Source organism: Clupea harengus, chromosome 12 (assembly GCF_900700415.2).
Source record: "Clupea harengus chromosome 12, Ch_v2.0.2, whole genome shotgun sequence".
In the NCBI taxonomy this organism is placed as follows: domain Eukaryota; kingdom Metazoa; phylum Chordata; class Actinopteri; order Clupeiformes; family Clupeidae; genus Clupea; species Clupea harengus.
The window spans coordinates 8,446,137-8,469,032 of NC_045163.1; positions in this window are offsets into that span (position 1 = coordinate 8,446,137).

The following is a 22,896-nucleotide window of genomic DNA, read 5'->3' on the forward strand; positions in this document are numbered from 1 at the left end:
TAGGGGCAGATGGGAAGTCATATGACTGTTACCTCGGTCTCTCAGTGGAGGTGGAGGAGCTGACTTCATTCCCAAGGACTGAGGGTCAGTTGGGAAGTGTTCCCATCTGAATGAAGGAGGGGTAGACCTTTCATCAAGGGAGGAGTGTGAATCAGAGTAGCCTGACTCACATCGGCTGAACGACTGTGGTGGGGGCAGGGTATTCTGACCTAACCTTGAGTAGCTCCTCCTTGTGTGAGCAGAGTTCTAACTCTGTTGAGTGTAGGTCTCCTAGGTAGCGCATAGCTTTCTTGCTAGCTGTCTGTACCTCGTGGAGGAGACTAGCATTCTGCGCTTTAAGGTATTCTACCTCCTTATCTAAGGTTGCATTGCTCTGAAAGGCAAGGCTGGTTTGCCTGTGAAAGTTCAGGAGCAAGCACGTTAACAATGGGTCTTTGGATGCAGTCTGTGCATCATACCTGTTACTTAGTAGAGAGTCTATCTCCTTCCTGCATTCACTGAAACTCAAACTGTTAATGAGTTCAGGGTAGCCGGGTTTCAGGCTTTGCGCTACGGAAGAGATAAACTGCTCTACACAGGGGTTATCCATCGTTATGTTTAGCTGTAGGGGTAAGCTAAAATAGGGTAAAGTAGGACTGAACTTAGGTGTTTGGCTATGGTGTTGCAGTGGCAGACACCTTGCAGTGTGACGTGGGCAGTACACTGGCCTAACCTAAAAGTGTAGTAACCTACGCTATGAGGGGTAGCTTCCTGTGAATGAGGTATAGCTACAGCACCATCTAGTGGCTCTAGTGGGCATAAAAGTTTGGGCACACTAACTGAGATGCGGGGCAGTAACAGTCAGGGAGTTACCTTGGCTAGACTCAAGCTGGAACACGTGGTGGTAACAGCTAGGTACACAAGTTGTTTCACAGGGCCGGTAGCACGCTGTGGCTCTCTCTCAGTCTCTATTCCTTTCACTGGCTGGAATGCAAGGCAGTAACAGTCAGGTCCAAGCTCTCTTTCACAGGGCCGGTGGCACGCTGTGACTTAGTTAAAAAGGGAAGCAGAAGATTTAGCACAGTTAATTCTGACAGCTTGACAATGTTGCATTGAATACGTGGTATTCAAATGCTGGACAGAAATTCACAATTCCTACAAAGTAGGTTTAACCTGAATGGCTAGCAGCAATAGCAAGTTCCAAGGTTTCCAAGATCTGGAAAAAGTGATGGTTCACTAATAAAATATCAAATAGCTTGTGAGCTCAATTTGATATATAAAGCTTTGCACTTATTTGTAAGTAAAGCTAGTGCCTAGTCCTATGACAGACTAGTGGCAGTGAGTGTTATGACTATTTGCCTAGTCTAACACTAGAATATAAAATTCTGAATTTGGCCTGAAATTAAGCTGACATTAATATTGCACAAATATGAATGATTGCCAACAGTACTATCCTCACACGGGCTGCACCAAATTATGTAGGTGAAATTGGTACCAGCCTCACATGGGAGTACCAGACTATGTAGGTAACTTACCCTGTGAGCAGGAGCCGGGTGAATGTGGGTGCAATTGTGTGTAAATTGTGATACCGTCTTTGCGAGGGCCACCAAGACACACTGGTGCTGTCCTTGCAACAGCAACAATATGTTGGTAGTCTCACCCGATTGGACAGGCATCAACCATTCAACACAAAGGCAGATCAATTAAGTTGAACACCTAGGGGGCGCCACACAAAGTGTAGTGTCCTCCACGTGGTCAAAATAATGATAATCCACAAATCAGTCTCGTTAAATATATCAGTCTCATAAAATATATTATACTATCAATTTGGAACTCCGATTAATAATTAAATTAATAACTACAACCAAAGTTACCTTACTAATAGTATAGTTGAAGGTCATTAGAATTCTGAATAGAAGAGGTTGGCAACGTCCATTCTTGTGTAACATTAAATAAACCAGCGTATATAAATCAAAGTATTTATTCACACAATGATAAGAAAATAACACACAATATGTAATCTAGCTAAATGTAACTAACCAATGAATTGAAGGAATAGGTGTATGTGTAATCGAGAGGGAGTGTGTGTGTGAGCTTGTGAGCTCGGGGTTGCGCTGTTAGGAGCGCGCCAGAAAGAATGTGTGTGTGTGTTCCTTTGTCTGATCACCGTAGTTTCGCGTGCATGTGTGTGCACGCACGCGAACATACATGTGATGTGAACAAGGACGAGCCTATATGCAGCGCGAAGTTCGAGTATTCTCTTCGCGTGTGAGGCTATGTGAAGGCCAATGTATGTGTAATCGTGCGCGATTAAGGTGCCATGTTAGGAAAGAGGGAAATGGTTAGTGATGCATGCAAGACTCGATGTGTCTGAGAAGCAATCCTAACGATAACCCTTAGATGGTGTGGCGAAGCCAACTACCAGCTAACAATGAACATATATATCACAGTTACGTTCAGTAAACAAAACATATGAAACACATGAACAATGGCATGTAAACAGTCTTATGCTTAGCCAGGTTGTGAATAGCTAGGATAGCTAAAATGCCCAGTTAATGTCAGAGTTTACCAGTCCTTTATGAAAAGGGTCGTACTGGCGAGTCCGATGTTGAAACAGCAGAAGTGATGATACCGTCCGTAGCTGGAGAAAGTTGTCCTTGCTGTGATGTCTGTGTCCCTGCAGTTTAGGTCGGAGGATTTGATCGCTCAGAACGTTGCAGTCTGCCTTTTGTTCCCGTTGTGTGGAGTTAGCTAGCAGGTCTGTTGTTAGCTGCTTTCGCTACACTTACTGCGTCTCACTTATCAGTTCGGTGACTGAAATCTTAGGCGTGTGTCGGCCGTAAGAAGTGAGAACAACGAGAGTTGGTTGTTCACCGGTTGACGGTGTGCTCACGCGGTGTGAGGAGGTCAAAGAGGCTTGCTCCTCGGTCGAGGCCGGGAGGGAGAGCTGAAGAGGTCCTGGCCAGGTGGGCGCCGACAGAGAGAGAAGAGAGCGAACATCTGGAAAAGACGTTCCTTTTGTTCAAGCTAAAAGGGGCGTGGTTAACATTGCGTCAGGTTACACTTTATGATAGGTAAAGCTTGACGTAGTTTCCGGGGGAACCCATAGGCAAGTTACGGATTGAAGTCAACCACAATGGACGAATTCCAGTGTACCTACAATCTCTTAAGTGTAATATATTGAAAGATCTCAACAGTTAAAACTAGCCAGCCATATTTCAGCAACTAAAGAAGTGGACTTGATAGCATAATGAAATCTAATGACCCCTCTCACTCAAGCAGAGAATGAGGAGCTCATCTTTAGTATGCTCAAGACTGCTCTGTTGCTGAGAGGGTCACACACAAGGGCAAACATCCTAATTAGTTCTTGTACAATGGCTAACTACCTCATCACAGGGGAGCATCGCTTTAATTACAAGCTCTCCCTAAATCTTGGAGAAATTGAAGTTTCCACCTTCTGTTGTTGAAAGATGTATTCCACCTATTCCACATTTGAAACACAAAAGTAGAGACGTAATTGCAGTGCTATTTTTGCTAACAAACTATATTATTACAATCAAATGTTTTCTTTCAACAATGAAGTCAAAATCAATAGCATTACATGAAGCTCTTCCAGTACTGCATTTTTGAGACAGTTTGACAGTCAGTCATCCTATTCAGTCTAGCATGTAGTCTTGGCCCGACTCTTAACTGCTTATGTCTGATGGCCAGGTCTGTTGGACGGAGACGCGATTATACGACGCGTGTGTGCGCATTCTGGAGCTCAGTTACATTAATTTCCAATCTGTCCGTGATGATGTATGGGCATGGCGGGTGTGCGTGGCATGGAGGCCAGCCCGACCTTGCAGGGCTCTGTGTGGGTCGAGCTCTCCTGTCTACCGGAGCTGGGGACCCAGAAGGTCCAACACCAATTAAGGGCAGTACATCAGTTTGACAAAGCACAAGGTGACTAATCTCTTCTCTTGTTTGTCTCCCAAAAACACAGCAGTCAGCATTATAAGCTGAATATTGGGGACAGTGTCAGCCATAGCATGTGTTCTGAAAATCACCTTCCCAGGTTCACTTTCATAGAGTTTGCTAGTTTCATAGCTGATGAGGAGACACTGAATACTGTTATTATTTTTATTGGCTTTTTAAAACAGAAGGTACAGAGAAAAGAGAAATCTTGAAGAAATGCAACCAAAAATAAAGATTGGAAAGACAGCTTAAAAAATGAGTATTGCCGAGTAATGCTACATGCATTTCACACTGATTAAAAACATCCATGAGTCGACTCTCCAATCAGTACAATGAAATGCTATGTAATACTCTTAAACAGTTAGCATAAAGGAGCATCCAGAAGCATCGTTTGTGCAGAAAGTAAAAATGATTCAAACCATTTATCTCTGTTGTATACATCAAAGGCAACCTTGACAGCCTTTTAAATTACCCAAGTTAAAGCAAGCTTTGAGGGCAATTCAGAGACATACAAATCAGGGTAATGGTCCTTGAAGGAGCCAAATGATTTGTAGGACCCATTCTGCAGCTCTGAATAGGCCACCTGGTGGAGAATGGGAGTTTTGTTGCTCCTCTTTGGGGCCTCTTGGCACCGTCCCCATGTCTGGGAAGCTGGCAGGCGGAGAAGCCTCTGCAGAAATGACTCCCACCTCCCCTCCACTCGCGGCCTGCGGCCGGTCCTGGGAATCACACGCAGGCCAGGGTTCCTGAAGCAGAGCAGTGTGGTTTTTTTTTATACTCCCACAGAGCGGCTGCCAGAGACGGTCCCCAGCGCAGGGGAGCCACAGCCTGAATTCACATACTCTCTGTACTGTGATGTTATTCAGAGCTATTATCATAAAATTGCCATATTTTATCAAGTACATTGGTCATTTCCTGATAGACAGGTTTGCATGTTAATTCTTGCCGTCGGATGGTGTGTTGTGCCTAATAATATATGATTACCTTTCACTTGACATGATGAGGGATGAATGTGTTTTGTGTATAGGTTCACATGAAAACACTTCAAAACATTTCATACAGTTTTCACATTCTGAGTATGTAATACCAAATGAGGTTTATGTTTGTCTCTCAACCCCCTCAGGTCGGTGCGACTATGGGCATCACCAAGGCCAACACTACTTATAAAATGTACAACTTCTTTCAACTTCATACAACATTTAAAGCCATTTCAACTGACGGGAAGAATAAATAATGCATAATGGACTCAAGCTTTGCCATGTCAGTTTGTATTAAGCGTTCCAGGGGAACCTCAGTTTTTGGGTTTGTAAGTGAAGTCATGCTTATTTACCCCACAATTTCCTTTGATACATTTACAGAGATTCATGTGGAATGTGTTAGTACAGAACCACTCCATCCCAGGGCTTTACTGGACAATACCAGCATGCTTTCAGAAAATACTTCACCAGAAAACTCAACGGAGATGCTTTATGAAGAAAGCCACACAAAGAACAGGCCTGTAAATGCTTTCCCAGGCGCTCTTAGAGTGCACTAAAAAGCCTTTCACCACAGCCATATACACAACTACTACATATATTTGGGTTGTATTTTGAGTAATAGGCACAGAGGCAACTCTGACAAATGGAAATAAAATCTGCCGGCATGGGGATGCTAGACTGGGTGCAAAGGCCCTTCCATTGTAAAACAGGCCCAGCTCCATTTTGTGTCATCGCACCACTCCCGTAATCACCAGAGCTGAGGCCGGCAGAGGTGAGGCGGTGTTTTTCACCGGTCCCATCCTCTGTCAGGAGCGTCTGTCACGACATTCTTCAAGGAAACAAATTCCAACGGAGGAGGGGCCCAAGGACGGGAGCAAATGGAATAGTGGTAAAAGATACCCACCAGATACTTCCTATCTCTCACCATCGTAACGGGGAGCATGCATCATGCCTTTGTCCTTGAGGGCAGTTTTTTTTTCCACCAGCCTTTCAATATCCAGCCTGGCACAAGAAAAATGTGATTAAACAGATCCTTGGGTGAAAAGCTACACATGAATTTCTAAAGTCATCATATTTCAACCCACAGATAGTCCGAAACTCCACTGCTATCTGCACACACAGTGCTGTTCGTCCTTCTCCATATTTGTGTAGGTGTACACTGAATAATGAGGACAACTAGCAGTAATCTGAACAAAATGTCTAAACAACAGAAAGAAAGAAGATATTATTTTGACGTGTGTGGGTTGGAAACTATTTTCTTAGGTTTTTAGCAAAGTGGAGGTGGTTACTTATCTATTTATACTTTTCCATATCTGTTTGGAGAACGGACACCAGTAAAAAAATAAATAAAAATAGAGTGCATCCAACCCAGCTCTGGCCCTGATCTGGAGCCGATCTCTCACAGTCTCAGTGTCCATTCAAGCATTAGCCTCATCAGCAAGAGTAACGTACAAAGGTCACAATGAATAAAATGTTAAGAGTGTCATAAAGAAGACACCATAAATCCAACCACTGCATGGGATGTTAAATGATGAGAGAGGAGCACTGTTGGTATACCTGCTGTCTGTGTCTAGAGAGTCCCTGTCCTGCATGGAGATGTTTCTCTTATAGTATTCTCATATGCACTGCTGCACCAGGTTCCACAGTAGGTATGCTGCTTAAGCTTTAGATCTGCTTAAACAAACACTTAGACAACACCCCTCGAGCCAAAGCAAGAACCAAACAGTTGACTTCAACAGAGTTCAGTTTTATCCCCTTATGGAGCAAAGCAAATGTATATGGTATAATGAAATGTCAGAATAAACATTATGCTAAGTATGACCTCTATATATGAAAAAAAAAATACAACAAAAACAAACATGAAGACCGAAGAATATCCAGTGCCTGAGCACTACATTGGGGAAAGAGACCCGATACGAAGAGATTAGCGTTGCGTTCAAATTCAGCAAACAGAGGTGAACATTCGAGGTGAATGCATTTTCTTTCTCTTAAATTTTAACTTTTTGTGTAAACATTCCAAATAGTTTGATATAAACGGTAACCCTAAATCCAGTGTCCATGTTTCCTCACCGAGAACAACCTTCTCAGAGTGTTTGCACATGTTCACAGTGAGCTCAAAGCAAACGCAAAACTGTTTGAAAACGTTTGGCGAACATCTGCCTATTTGCTATTTTGAATGCATCTCAGATGAGAATGGGATGGACTCAGCCCTAATCTAACCTAATCTAATCTGGGATGGGCCTGCTGCAGACTGAGCTACTACGTGGGTATCTGTTCGGAATGAGTGCTGGGGACCTCAGTGGACAGGGATCCTCATGCTGCTCATCTGGTGTGACAGTGGTGATGGCAGCAGAATTCATTATTCACACACACCCACACACACCACACACACACACACTCACACACACACACACACACACATACACAGAGGAAGGATCAGGGCCATCACCCAATGCTGATGAACAACTGGATCCAGAGCTCTGTTCTGTGTTTGCAGACTGAAAGGGATTATTGCAAATAACACCACAGGAAACTAAAAGTTATCTAATGTCTAACATAACCAGACATCTATTTATAAAAAACATGACTGTTTTACATCGCACATTACAGCTAGCTTTTCCAAACTATTCATTTCAATGTGCATCTTAGCGTAATAAATATCTATAGATTGTGTTTGATTTAGGTACATATATATCAGTGTTAGACTTAGGTGCACATAGGTAACATCTGTACTTAATTATGTCAGTGTTAGACTTAAGTACACATACCAGTGTTAGCCTTAGGTACACATGTATCTATGTTAGACTTAGGTACACATAAGTAAAATCTATACTTAGATGCATCAGTGTTAGAGTTAAGTACATATATCAGTGTTAGACTTAAGTACACATATCAGTGTTAGACTTAGGTACACATAAGTAACATGTGTACTTAAATATATCAGTGTTAGAGTACAGAAAATCAATATGTTGCTACACATCAGTAAGGAGTGTTCTACTCTGCACTATATGTTAGGGCAGTGAATCAATATGTTGTTATAGACCAATAATGAATGTGTTACTGTGTTTTAAATTGTACATGGCACAAGGAGGCATCCTGTTATAATATGTCTGTCTTGGTCTATAGTTAATGTAATTTGCCAGTCCTATGAGCTACTCATAAACGTGACGTGAGTCATGTTTTCTGTTTTTTTTTTATATTTGAAATGAGCCAGCGATGGAAAAGCACCACCTGTCCCCGCTCACAGAGAATGTAAACAAAGCCGGCAGTGACTCACCAATGTCACACAAATATGAAAATGAACAACCTAGCATATGCAGATCCGAGCTCCTGACAGGAAATGTATGTCAAACAAATTACCTCATCACATGGATATACAGTTAACTGACTAACAAGGAAAGTCTGTTTTATTAGATACGCTTCTCGCAGTCTCTAAAACAGAGGGAGGAGTAGGATTTTATCAGAGAAAATGAGTTTTGTCTATTGTAAACTTTCATGGCCACTCTGTCAGTGGTTAAAGGTGGTTAGAAAGCTTGGTCCTTCTCTGTCTCTCAGTGTAAATATGACGAGGGTGTTATAGGCCCGACAATAAGCATTTTAATTAATCAGTGTTGACGAGGGCCTCATGCATAACAAACACTCGCAGTCTGTCGCTCAGCGCAATTATTAGCTCCATGTCCGCAGGCCCTGCTCTTATCTTTTTCCAATTTGCAGCTCAACAATGCGCTTGCAGGCTGGCGTTCACAGGTCTCCGTCAGCCTGTTGTTTAGGTAACTGGAGAGAACAAAGACCATTCAATCAAGCTCCACAAATTCTGTGAGTTTTTTTTAGAGAAGAATAGAAATGAAAGAACAATTAAAATGAATCCAGTAGTTTGAGCCGGCTAACTGGGTTGCGATAGTTTATCCAATTCTCCTCATGCTTGAGTCCCTTAAGTATTTACATTAATGAATGACGTAGTATGTTTTCAAGAACTAATTGCCACAGAATTGAAAGTGAACAATTAAGCACATCTCTCATAGTGTCATATACAGTAAACACAAAATCACAAACAGCATCTAACAAGATCCCATTTACACAATCTGCACTGGTGTTTCTTATGGTTAAGCCTCGGGAAATATTATACTGTGTGTTAATGAATTAGAGTCACTGAGCGGAACAGAGGAGGTTAAAAGTGTTGGATATGGGATGGCTTCCATGGGACGATTCCAAGTCCAGGCCTGTCTGAGTCGCACCATATGTGCCGTGGCAGGGTGCCTTACTTGGGTCCGTTACTTGGCATGAGAGATGGTTGGAGAGGAAGGCACACCTGCCCATTCCGCCTTGGCTCCTTCTGCTGGCCTCCACTTATAGGCTGATATGTGGGAAGGTTTCAGCTCCATAATTACATCTCCTGGTTGTCAGCAAAGCGGAGAGTGGTGAACGCAGGGTGGATTCACACTCATCATTATATGCACATTTAACGTCGTGGTAAGACACGTCTCATTTCTCACTTCGGCTCTGTCCATCTCACATGACCCTGTCTTAAAGATCAAATTGGGTCCTGTACTCTACAGATGTACCTATTCAGATGTTTCTTCTGAATGTCCTCTGACCGGAGTCATTTCTGATGGCGGCGTCTAATACTCTCAGTCTGCACAAGGACGAGTGGATGACACTGAGAGAGCTGATCCTTGACGTGTCGCCAATTACCAGCTGAAGGACTGCACCACTTCATCATATTTAGTATTAAAAATGCTAAAGGTCTTGAGTGATTTTCACTGCTCTTTTAAAGACAATACTGCTCTCTCATTCCTAATGCATAATTATTTTTCCAACCTATTTGCTGTTACAATCAGTGAAGGTCGAGACGACTGTAGTTTTGCAGTGCATTTGAAGTCTTTGGTAGATGGGATTATGGTCTGAAGCCCTTTCATGCAGGAGGGGGATCGTTTTCAGCCTTTGGTAGGAGAGGAAACATATCCTCATATACATGCAAGTCCAGGGCACAGTGGGAAAATAAATACAGATGAATAAACATCTGAATAAACATGAATAAATGTATGGAAGTCTGGCGAGGTCAGCAGATTGGTCTCCATGGCAGCAGCTGTGCATTGTTGCCATTGATTTGTGTGACGTCAGGTGTGCAGTAATGAATTCCGCATAGGAAAATCTTGTAAGTCACACAGACAGTGTTTGCGGGCTGGTCAGAATGCCTAACGCTCCCATTTGTCATTCTAATTGTATTCCTTCCCTCTGCGCATCGATCTATTCCACCTTCACAGCGAAGCAATCCCGTGCAGGACTGAGCGGCTGAGTGCTGGGAGGCGGCAGTAAAATCTTATAAATATGAAGCAGATGCCATGTCATTTTCATCCTCTGAGAGTCCACCTCTGCTGGTGAGGGGACACAGAAGCTTTTGTACTGCCTAACACACTTTCCCCGTCCTAAAATGGTGTCTGTTTAATCGGATTAAGACAGTTATGTCAAGTTGTATAAAAGTCAGTGACACCTAAGATAACTCTGTACTTTTGATTGGAACCAGATTTGGCCAGGCCTGTTCTGTTAGTTTCGGCCCGGTTATATTATATAATATTGTATTATTTGATTTTATATTATATTGTTATATAGCATCAACAGAATGGTATTAAAAAACCCAACAGACATAGTTTGGAACAACATAAAAGTGTAAGTGTTATTTCTGTTATTTTCACGTTTTCTGTTGTTTCCCAGGAACAGATGATCACAGTAGGGCACTTCACACCACTCACAGTCGCACTTAACACCTGAAAACAAGTCATGTTCATATTTAAAAAGCTCCAAATCCCTAAAAAACGAGAGAGACTAGAAAAAGATAAATATTGCTTGATTTGTTGTTTTGTTGTTGGGATAAATACTCAGAAATTGAAGAGCTCTTATCTGAGCTTCATGTCTGACAGACTAAATGAAGCTCTCAGTGCCTCTTGATCAAACATAGAGAATATTAAGGCACACATGTAAGTTGTATTATGTATTATCATAATATTAGCATATTCTATTTCATCACCACATTGAATTACCATCACACCATATTGCCGAAACACAAAACGACAAAAGTAATTCTAGAAACACTTCCGGGTTGACATGATTAGATGCAGTTGTGAGAATGGACATTTTGCTGTACTGAATGTACTGGATGTTTTACTATAAAAATCTTCCATGGTGTGCAGATGTAGACAATATAACAAAATAACAGCAGTATTAAAAAAAAAAAAAATACAATGTATGCATTGAATAGCAAAAAATTGTTTTGGAGTGTGGAAAGTATAACCTGTGGTAAGTAAATGCATATACAGTATAAACATACATACATACATACATACATACATACATACATACATACATACATACATGCTTACAAACATATACAAATACATACATACATAAAAACATACACACACACACACACACACACACACACACACACACACACACACACACACACACACACACACACACATTAATTGCATACATACATACATACATACATACATACATACATACATAAAAACATACATACATATGTACAAACATGTAACTGTAATGTCGGAAAAAAAAAGTATGAAATATCATATAAAAATATAGTTGTATGTTACATCCATAAATATTCTGTGCTAATGTTCACTGTGGTAATCATGTTTGGCTCTGAGACAGCATTCACCCTTCAATGTGAATCTCTCTATGTTTTGAAGATTGTGTGACTTATAAAGAGATATGGCCCATAATAGGATTTCATTGGGCTGAGCCGGAGGAATACATTGTGGCCAGCCCCCCCCAAAAGAAAAAAAAAAAAAAACGTTAATCCACTTTCAGGCTTTAGATAATGTGGTGGCAAGGGTGCTCAATTTTCCTTGAGTGGTGTTAAGTCAGATGCGTTTGCTTAGGTCTGCAGTTTAAATGCAATCCCACAGAAGAGTTTTATTAACGATGAAAATGGAAAAGTGCATAACGTTTTAGATAAACACTGGAGTTTTAAAAGAAAGACTATCAGCATAACTTCGATCTGCTTTGAGGTAAATATATGACTAAGGCAGCGCAAACAAAAACGACTATGTTATAACAGGATTTAAAAAATGCATTGCCTTTTAAACAACAATGCTTCATATCAAAAAGATGATTCTCATTTTTTACCAGCTAACTTACCCCAACATTAAAAGAACTATGGCCTTAAACCTCTGACATGTGATGTGTATAAAGACGCAAGAGAAAGGATAGACAAACTATCCGACTTGTGGGGTAAAAAATAACTTACTTGCAACACTTAAGCGGATCAAATCCATAATCCCATTCCGCAGCCATTATGGCATAGAATTACACCCTTTAGATGACAGTTGATGTTGTTGTTATCAACAGGTGTCCAATGCCATGATGACACGCATCACTCAGATGCAAGAATACCTTTGTGAAGACCACTATCAGAAATGAAATACAGCTCTAAGTGCCTTTGGCTGTCCCTCATCATAGATAAACCTCCAAGGACGAAGGAGCTCACAAAAGTTTTAGAGAGAGTGATTATGGTCTTGAGTCCTTCATTTAGCTCGCCCATGCACAACAAAGAGACTCAATGAACAGCCTTGTTGTTTGAAACATTTCATCATTGTACCTTTCCAAAAATTGCATACAATTATTTATTAACTAGCTTATTATATACATTTAATTTGTATTAATAATAATTTCGAGTTCCAGTAGTCTACGGCCTCTGTTCTAACCAATATCACCTGTCTATTGTGATTTGTGGCTCTTGTTTTGCCAAAGAGTAAGTTCATTATTTCTCACAGTATTTTGACTTGAACAGTGACTACATCTGGTTTCTGTGAAAACCTCTTCTCTAAAGGTATCGTCTAAATTCCAGATGACTGTTAATTATGATTGAGCATTTTTAACACGTTTGTTTTTTTGTTTTTTTTACAAGCAGGCATATTTAACAGGAAATCAGTTTTGTCCGGTAAAAATGAAAACAATTACAGCGGTCCAGATGGAGGGCATATGAAAAAGTCAGTGTGTCCACAGCACTCTATTACTTCTCTAAGATTACATCCTGGACATGAGGGAGAGGGCAGGAAGTCCACATTGTTATCCTGCTGTGAGGGGTGGAGAGCTTCCAACTGGAAAGCACCAAGGACGCTCCAATCTGCCAGCCTGGCAGACAGCAGACCTGCGCAGACAAAACATGCCTAATATGACTGGACCTTTGCTAAGCATGAAGAGGAAATGTGTGTGTGTGGTCATTTGTTGAATACTGAGAGAGTTTGTGTCATTTTGACTAATCACACGGCACTGCCTAAAATAAAGCAATTTTTGATCAGCTTCTGCTGCAAGACACGCATAGTTCGTTTTCATTCTCCATGGCTACCGACCCAGAAAGAGAAAAGAGAGAAAAGTTTGACAAAAACAGAACTGTGAATACATAACCTTCTCTAACATCTGACTTTTAAACTTTTCAAATGACTACATTTGATATCCTTGGGTTAAGGATGAAAACAAACATTTTAGATAACAGACAGTCATGTGGGTGTACATCCATTTATGCTCTGCTAGGAGGTAATTGTTTGGCACTCACTAATCATAGTTTTATGATGTCAACTGCAGCTGACCCCACGCTGGTGCGGAGCTTAATTGCTGGTTTATTGTTCAGCACAGACACACAAACCACACAGCGGTCACATCGTCTCAGCAGCTGGACATAATGTGAACATGCGTCCCCAGCAGGGGAGCCAAGGAAGAGCATGAAGTTCATGAGGCTGAAAAACAAGCATAATGATAATATGACTGTGACACTTCGCCGGGGTCTTTAGCAACAACTAAAAAAATAAATCTGATTGCCTCCAGAAGACAAAGGCCGTAGCTCAGGGTGTCCACAGTGCACACAGAAGTTTGAGCGTTTAGGAGACGTGAACACACCATTACATGGCAATGCCAAAACAGATTCAGTCCAATAAAACAAGCTGATAGTGTGGTTTTTAATAGAAATCACCATCCAATAAATATATACTGGCCACACTTGACATTATACCAACCATATCATGGTTTTTGTTCATAAAATTCAGATCAGCAAAGAATACTAGAATAATGAAACCTAGGTATAGTAAAGGTTACATTTAGAGACGTTTGTTAGTTTAGACTTTTGTAAGTTCAGAGCGTCAAAGTTACAGGCTTTACTTTATGTGTAATGGCATAATTACAATATAACTAGCATTGGGAAAAATAAGAATTTCATTAAATACTTCAATACATTGGGTAATATGCAACCATACATGCTTCGTTCTACTCACTTGACATAACTTCTGTGCCATAAAACATGTCATACTTCATTTATTATCCTGTCATGATGTTTATAACATGGTTATATCGATGTTATGACACATGATGTTATGATTTTCTGTACTAAATTGTATAGTCTTGAAGACTAATTCTAAAATAGTCTAAAACTTAGAATTGAACAGAACAGTGAAAGTCTTAACTACATAACTGCACATTGGTGAGCACTTCTCAGTACCCTATTGATTTTCCTTAACCACCACTTAGGTAAATCCATGCATTTATCAGTAGATGGGTGCAGGCCTGCAGCAGGAGGTGTCTACGTCCTCCATCTCCTCTATCTGACAGCCTCAGGGACCACACAGCCATACATCCTGTCTGCCCAGCCTACAAGGCTCCCTAAGCCCATCTGAGGCCCACAGTCCCAGAGCACCGTCAAGGCCGAGGCTTCTGAATCAATCTAATTGAAGGAAGAGTGTCTGTGTGTGGGGAGGGGGTGGAGAGGGGGGGGGGCTTACTAAAAAGCTGGCGAGCCTTTCTCAACACTAGTGAAGACCAAACATGCAGGAAGGAGGGAATCTGTACTCTTCTCTTCCTCGCCTCTCTCTAACTAATCCATCCCTAAATCCCTAAGCTGTGTCAATGGACTGGATTCCATGGGCTTTGCCCCTGAAAGGTAACAAGCTAGAGTGTCAGCCTCTGAAAGGTCTGGATCTTCCCAATGTCAAATTATATCTGGGCCTCGGCTAGAACAAAACAAAAAAAGCCCTCATGTCTGGCACACTGGGGTACTCGAGTGCAGGCCGTTCACAAATCACTCAATTTAAGGGGAAATGGATGTGACTCTTTCAGCATGGATGAGATGGGGGAAATTGCAAACGCTGAATAGGCTCCCCCATAAGTAAGCTGAATCAATTCCCGCAGCAAATGATGCTGGGGTTTTTTTTCCCACTGAGTTGAGATTCTTCTCCGGAGTTTTCTGCTGAAGTCTCTTTGGGTTTGTTGTGTTCGTCAGGCCTTAGATGTCTCGAGTCTTCTGCTGCACTTCCATGCATATTGCATATTATAAAACTGGACTGAAATCATTTCAGAGCAAGAATTGCTTCATGTTCAGTCACTTTCTTACAAAGAGATTTGGGGGAGATTGGCCAGTATGAGATGGTGGGTGATGTGGCACAGATATAATTTTATCTGAGGCAAGGGGTAGTAATGGGCACATTTTTTTTTTTAAATTGACGTTTGTATTGATGAAAAGACACACAATAAAGGTAACAAGACTATAGGGAATTGTAGCGCTGTAGAACTGTAAACTTGTGACACCACATGTTAGGAATTTATATTTTATAAACACTTATTACAGATGGAAAGTGCTCATTTTTAAAAGACCTATTTGCGTTTTATTATTTCTTAATCAGGCTTGGTGCTTTTGTTAGAATGAACTTGTTATTAACTTCATTTTCATACCTGAGGTTCAAATTACCCTTAGTTTACGGGTGTGAAACAACACCCCATGGGAAAGGTCATCCAATCTCATTTCCTCTAATGGGAGCCAGTGATATCTGCTGTCTGATGTTTCCTGTGCGAGGACATGCAGGGACATGTCTGCCCAGTCTGGCTGATGGAAAGCTGTAGATATCGTCTTCAAAGCAAACCTTCAAAGCCTGACAATCCTAGCAATTTGCTTCTTTTCAAACACTCAGGTTTGTCAGGTCTGGATTCTTAATCACTCATTCCAAAGCAAGCAACATAACCAGCTTTTGACACTTTAGTTCGTTTTGGTTAAATTGGCCATGACATGTGACCACTCTGCATGCTTGAAACAGACGAATCTGTTCTTTCCATCTCCGTCCTCAGTACATCTTCCCTGTGAGCTGTAAGAATCGAACAGTGGAAAGAGGAAGTCTCACAGCGAGAGAGAGAGAGAGAGAGAGAGAGAGAGAGAGAGAGAAAGAGAGAGAGAGAAAGAGAGAGAGAGAGAGAGAAAGCGAGTCAGGGTGACAGATGTTCAGCTTTTCCCTTTGACCTGTGTAGATTAGAATTTTAATGAGGTAATGTTTTCCATTTGCAAAATAATAATGCCTGACTCACGTTCGGAGGGATGTTTGAAAATGAACACCATCAATAATTCATACATGCCAACATGCATATGAATGATGCCAATTTTTCCCAGCGCGCATAGGAAGTAAATAAAAACGTAACTTCATACTGACAAAGCCACGCGCAACACATCATGTGACATACACTTCTGTGACAGCAAACAGTTCAATTTGACAGATGACGCCTTTTTGCATCACAGAGTTGTGCAGCAGGAGGTACACAAAAGAACATTATGCCAATTCTGAGTGACATGATGTAGCTACTGTTGCGCATCAGAGATAAATAACAACATGAGCACAACGTGACTCACTGTGGATGAGACTGAGGGGAAGGAACTTAGCTGTCATGGCATTTGTTATGTGAATCATCTCTCGGCGATGTCTTCATTTAGCTTCGGCGAGTGCGTTCAGATTGAAAAGCGCATTCCTCTGGCCTATGTGTGGTTGTCTGGGTAACAAAAGGAGAGGGTTTAAACGAGAGCTTATAAGCCTTTCGTGTGGACAGAATCACAGAGGTGTCTGGACACTAATATGGAGGATAAATATGTAGCTAATGTGTAGCCCAGTTCAGTGCAGATGGCTGATCGTGTCCATTTCACCATGCACAAGTCTGCTTTTACTGAACATCATATAGTTTGATCATGATTACGCTGAAGATCGTAAGATCTGAAATCCCTTGAGGAGAATCTTACATCATGTGAACATAAATAAACAGCTGTAGATGTGATTATGTGCTGCCAGTCATCTTGCTGTAGTCATGCTCTGAGTTTAAGTCTTCATTAGCTTAAGTGAGATGACATGGTTCTCGCGGCCGCTCGAAGCTCAAGCACATCAGCAAAACACTGATGGTCCTGTAAAGTTCCCACGTGAAGATGTACACTGACAGTTGCCTATTGTCTGATTAGCTAGACATCTGTCAACTGTGAAAAGGGGACACGCGTTTTGCTCAGAATAGCTGGGAACACATGGCAGGGGGGAACATGGCGAGCTGTGCCTGCGTCTGGAAGCAGGATTTGTGTCGAGGTGTTGCGGCACCAGGAGAATTATGTGTGAGGTGTGTGTGTTGGCGTGTGAGGTGATGTGAGACCATTATACACTGTAAGACAAAAGACGATACAAAGCCTACATTTCTTTTCTTATTCACAGTGACGGCACTCAGTTTATTCATAAACTTTTTAAAGTTTTTTTTTTTATCATAATGTACATCTTGTAGAACCTTTTCGTTCGCTTTTTTTAAAACCTCTGAAAATGTTAAGGATTCTAAAATTCCTCTATTTTCACCCAAGACTGGTATTTCATACAAGATAGCAATAGCAGTGGCTATGAACATTTATGCTGGACATGCTAAAAATGCTAAAAAGCAAAATGCCTTTCCCTTCAGGGAAACTATGTCACTCCATTTGTTCTCTTAATATTCCTCCACTTACGCCATCTCAACATGTTTCTTTAATACATATTTTATGGACCTGTAGTGGTATTCATCTGTACATTGGCAGTAAATATGAAATAGAATAACAGCCTCAGCACTTGTCATCAATTTTAGTGCAAGGTTGAATCCCTCACATAGGGTTGTGGTTTTGACAGGTGAGGAGAGAGCTGATTGCTTCAGATGCGATATTGGCAACATTATTCATTTTAATTAGGGAGCCACGGTAGAGGCCCAATACACCACCATGAGATAATAATGAATTCAGCCCAGATTAATCAGCAGTCACCATGATAGCAGTGGCTAGAAAAGTTTGCCAGGTTTGTGAAATTTAATTAGTAAGCCCATAAATCTTAAGTCGGTGATGTTCGCTCAAGGGTGAAAAGGCGAGACTCCTGCAGAACCCACACACCCTCCACTATTGATTGGTTTGGATGATAAAGGAGCGTTGTTGTGTTTTGTCACGGTGAACATCGGTGAGGAACCTGAGTGTAAAAATGTCACTGTTTAATGTTTTGTCTTTTTTCTTCTCCAAAGGCCAGATGGCATGTAAATGACGGCTAACATGCTGTGTCTGTGACACAATCAAAGGCAGGTAGGCAGGCACAGACTCAGAGAGAACAGAATACACGGCTCGAAACGTTCGTTGGCTGACTGGTTGGTTGGTTGGTTGGTTGGTTTGGCCTTGTTAGCATTTGTTTTCTGCATGTTTCTCCACCTCACAACCATCAAAGGCCTCCGAGGGAAGTGAGTGTGACTGCTGCCAGAACGCGTGAGGTGAGGAGGGTCTGAGGCCACACGCACACGCACACGCAGACAGAGACACACACCACAGAAGAGCACGACAGTGCTCGGGCTCAATGCACGCAGTCCGACAAGTAAACAACTCGAGAGTCATACTGTTGCGTAAACACAAACGCTAAGCAAGACCTCATTACAGGGCCGTTAAAGTATGTGTTGGCATGTGCATATTAGTGTGACCCTATGTCAAAATGTCCTTCGATGCTAGACGGAAGGGCTAAACTAAGCACAGAGGCTATGCTAACTAATAGTTCACTGATAACTAAGGACAGCTAATAGTTACAGTTGATGAAAGGGAAATGAATGCATGACATTTTTTTTTCTATGAATGAATGAATAAGTACATATAGACTTGCATGCCTATTTTCTGATCTCATTACTTATTATTATATTGACTTTTTATGCATGATCGCTCAATTGATGTAGTGCAAGTTTGTTCCAGAAATGTTTAAGAACAAATCATTTGATCACATTGAGATTTTCATATATCCTCTCTGAAATGTCCATATGAAGTGGTTGTATCTGTCTACATACTGTATGGTATTAATGCAGTCTTAAAATACTCCATCTGCTGATTACTTAAGCCACCCTGCACCTTGAAAGGATGTGAGAGCATAGAGCACCTTGTGTGACTGAACCCAGGACAGTGCAGCATACGCACACACAATGCCATCGCTCACTGCTCACCTCCCTCGATCTGCTGACTGTACAGGGCATGTGTGGGGCATTCTGGGGAGGATAAAAAAAAAAAAACATTCTGCACAGCAAAACCTTGTCGGAAGGAACTCACCAACATCAAGGTCAAGGTGCCATGGGCTCCACAGTGAAAGGACATGGGACAGCCTTCTGGGAGGCCTGCAAACAGAAAAGCAAAGGCTTTTTTTCCCCATCACCCATGGATACCTCTCTGTAATGGCAGCCAGCGGGGTACCTCACTCCCCGACACCTGAAGAGACGTGCTGGTGACAGACGCCAGCACCCATGGGTTTTAGCCGCCTTGCTATCCTGCCCGCGTCGCATGGCCGAGGTTGCAAGTTTGAGTCTGATGCATGACTGTGCTTGTCTATACAACACAAAGCAGAGAGAGGAAACACATGTTGGCATGAGTTTATAGTCATAGCCGTATGTTGCCAACCATATCATAGACCTTGAATATTTTGTTGTTATTGTAACATTCAGGTCTTCCTGCTTGCAGCCTGCTAAATCCTGGAGTTTGAAATGTGCTTGTGCAATGTGCTTCCATGTGGAATTTAATATATATATTTTTAACTTTTAAGTTATTGATTTTTTTTGTGGGAATTGGGCAAAAAGAGAAATATAAATGTTTTAATAAACTCAAGCTGTATAAACTATAGCGGGTTTTTGACACACACTTGGTTGGATCGATAAATCAACAGTGAAGTAAGGTCTGCCAAGGGGCAGGTATCTGTGTCCTGTAAGGCTGACATTTTCTGTGAGATTTATTCTTGCAGTGCGGCTGGTGGAAGAGTTGGACTCAACCAAGTGTGAAGAGTTCTTGAAAATATCCACTTTAATCCAAACAATATCACACTGCCCGTTGAACCACTTTCATAAAAGAACTAACAGGATAGCTGAGAACAATACCTGACATGGTTACACAGAGAATTGTGTCCTTGGTTAAATATTCTTCTCCCTAGATGCATACTTTTTCTTTTTTGTCATCCTGTACTAATTTCCCCTCTACTTCCACATGTAAAGCCATATAGCGATCAGTTGTAAGACACTGGACTGGATCACTCTTATTAAAAACCCTTTTTGTGAAATCCAGCAAGGCTGAGATGTTTTTGTGGTAAAGAGTTTTCTGTTTAGACCGTGCCCTTGCACCCTGGCTGTAGCCTCAGGCAAAGTGCACATTTCGCTTCTTTTAGTGGAACAAACAGGCTAAATTCTTCCCTCACATTCCCTGTTTACCCACACAGACATACAGGCATACACCTGTAACACCCTAGACTGCTATCTAGCTTTAGTACCACATTTACAGTCAATCCAGAGAGCAGGTCGTTGAATACTAGAAAATAGAACTGGCAATTGACATGTAAACTCTCATCTAATCTAATCTAATCTAATCTAATCTAATCTATCTAACCCATGTGACCTATAACTTCTATAGAATACTGCACTACAACAGTAGTTCTTTTTTGTGGTGAGAAATTCTTCACCCTTTTCCTTCTGTGTGCATAACCAGATGGGCCAGATGATGGTGTTCTCTCCAGCCTGCGTGTCTCTGCGGTGTGCCTGAGTCAGCCATACCTTGATCGCTATAATGATGACAGGTGTCACCGGCAAACACTTTGCACAGACTCACACCAGTCCACCTGATTCCTCGGAACAGCGCGGATGTGTGAAATGTAGGTGCATATAGTCTGGACCTGATGCTGCTACCTACGTCAGCTAACTGCATCAGCAGGATGGATTTGAGTGTAATGTCTCAACATGTTGATGGTATGCAGGATATGTTGAGCAAGCGTCTTTCAGATGATAAAAATTATGAACCATTATTAGTGCTGCTGATTGGTGCATATCTACATATCTGATTTGCAGTTATGATGGTGTCTGTCCACTGATATATGTGGTGTTTCACATCACATAGCCATAAACTACAATGTTTTATTACGTCTGAAGTGATAAAATGATACTGGCTTAAGACTGAATTTAGCCCACCCTAAATTCAACAGAAATAAGGCGCACTGTGTAAATAAAACAAACAAACAAACACACACAAAAACACCTTACCCATGTAGTTATATAGTCATTATAATGTTGCAAGTGCTTCTCCTCTCATTCACTAGTGCTGTGTTTACACCACTTACAGATAACATAAATAAAACCGTGCATATGGCGATGTTAAGGATGTCATAAACACTACCACTGTATAAAGCCTCCATGAAGTAGGCAAACAGAAGGAAACACTGTTACAGAAACAGCCTCAGAGCCAGGGAGGACTGAATGCACTCTGTCTGAATCTCTGGGTCTCTGTATCCAGTTAGATACCACAAGCTCTTAGGCTTTCTAGAGTGGAAGTAATGGATGACGGAGGCACAATGGATGGTTCTGTGATTGAGCCAGATGTGTACGGAGAGGTGGTTAGTGGGTAGGAAGGGAACGGCTTGCTGTGGATGCACTCTGGGCCATCAAGTCCTGCTGCATAGACAAATATATTCTGGCTCGCAAGGAAGAAAAATTGTCACTGCATACATAAACAAAAAAAAGAAAACAAACAGAAAAAAGTACTGTTCTCCTTTGTAAAAACAAGGGAGAACAATCCTTCCTTTCATTACGTTATGTCAGTCAATATCCCCGTCTGTGTTTGGCAGGCTTTTTGCTGTTTAGCATAGTAAAGGAGTGCCAACAGCATAGCCTTTCCAATTAACTTTGCCATTGTGTGACAGAGTTTTCTGATGAATATTCACTTTGAGGCCGTGTTCCCTTTGCCGTGTTTTGGCAGAGCGAGAACGAGAGGAGCCATGCGAATGAACCAGATGGTGTTACAACACGTGGGTCAGCTTCGGGTCCGTGACTCTCTTTGGAGGTTTTTTGCTGATCATTTTGGTTTATAAGATGTGTGTACATCAGTCCGTGTGATAACGAATGGAATGAGATCAAAGTCCACAAAATCATCAAAATGTAGTCATTTGACACTTTCTCCATTACATTCAGTCTCACTACCTTTCTACTAGCTACTCTCCAGATCTACTAATTGTGCAGATGGTATTTTGCCCCTCAAACATATGTGCATGATACAATTTTGTGGTGGTCTATTTTGGCGAGTAAGCTGAATTATTTTGCAAAATGAAGAATGTGTTGGGCATAGCAGAAAGTCACCTCTCAGTCACCTTGAATTTTCCAAACAAACAAATCCTATTTCAGTGCTAATCCTTAAGGTGGTTTTAATCAGATACGTTCCCATATTCCTTGGAGCTATGTTTGAGAATAATACAGACACACAAACGCAGACACACACACACACACACACACAGACACACACACACACACCACAGACATTGCCTTGCTAAGTCCCCCTTCAGTGCTAGGGTGAAACACTGGGTGCAGGACAGCTCCATGGTTCAGTGTGTGTGATTGTACGGGTGAAAGGCTAATGTAATTGAGGGATACAATTTATTTACCGGCGACTTCAATAGGAATGCCCATTTAGGTGGCCACGAAATTCAATAGTGGCCGCGGACGCGCCAGGGAGAAGATGAATGTGTTCGTCTGCTTTGGGTTTTGGATTCATTTATCAGAATGTGGTTCTGGACTGCAGACCGAACACAAGGTTTTTAATTACCGGTAGCGGGGGCATATTCTCTTTATCTAATTATTTCTCAAATTAAGTTTAAAAAACCTCTGTTCTTTTAGCAGTGTA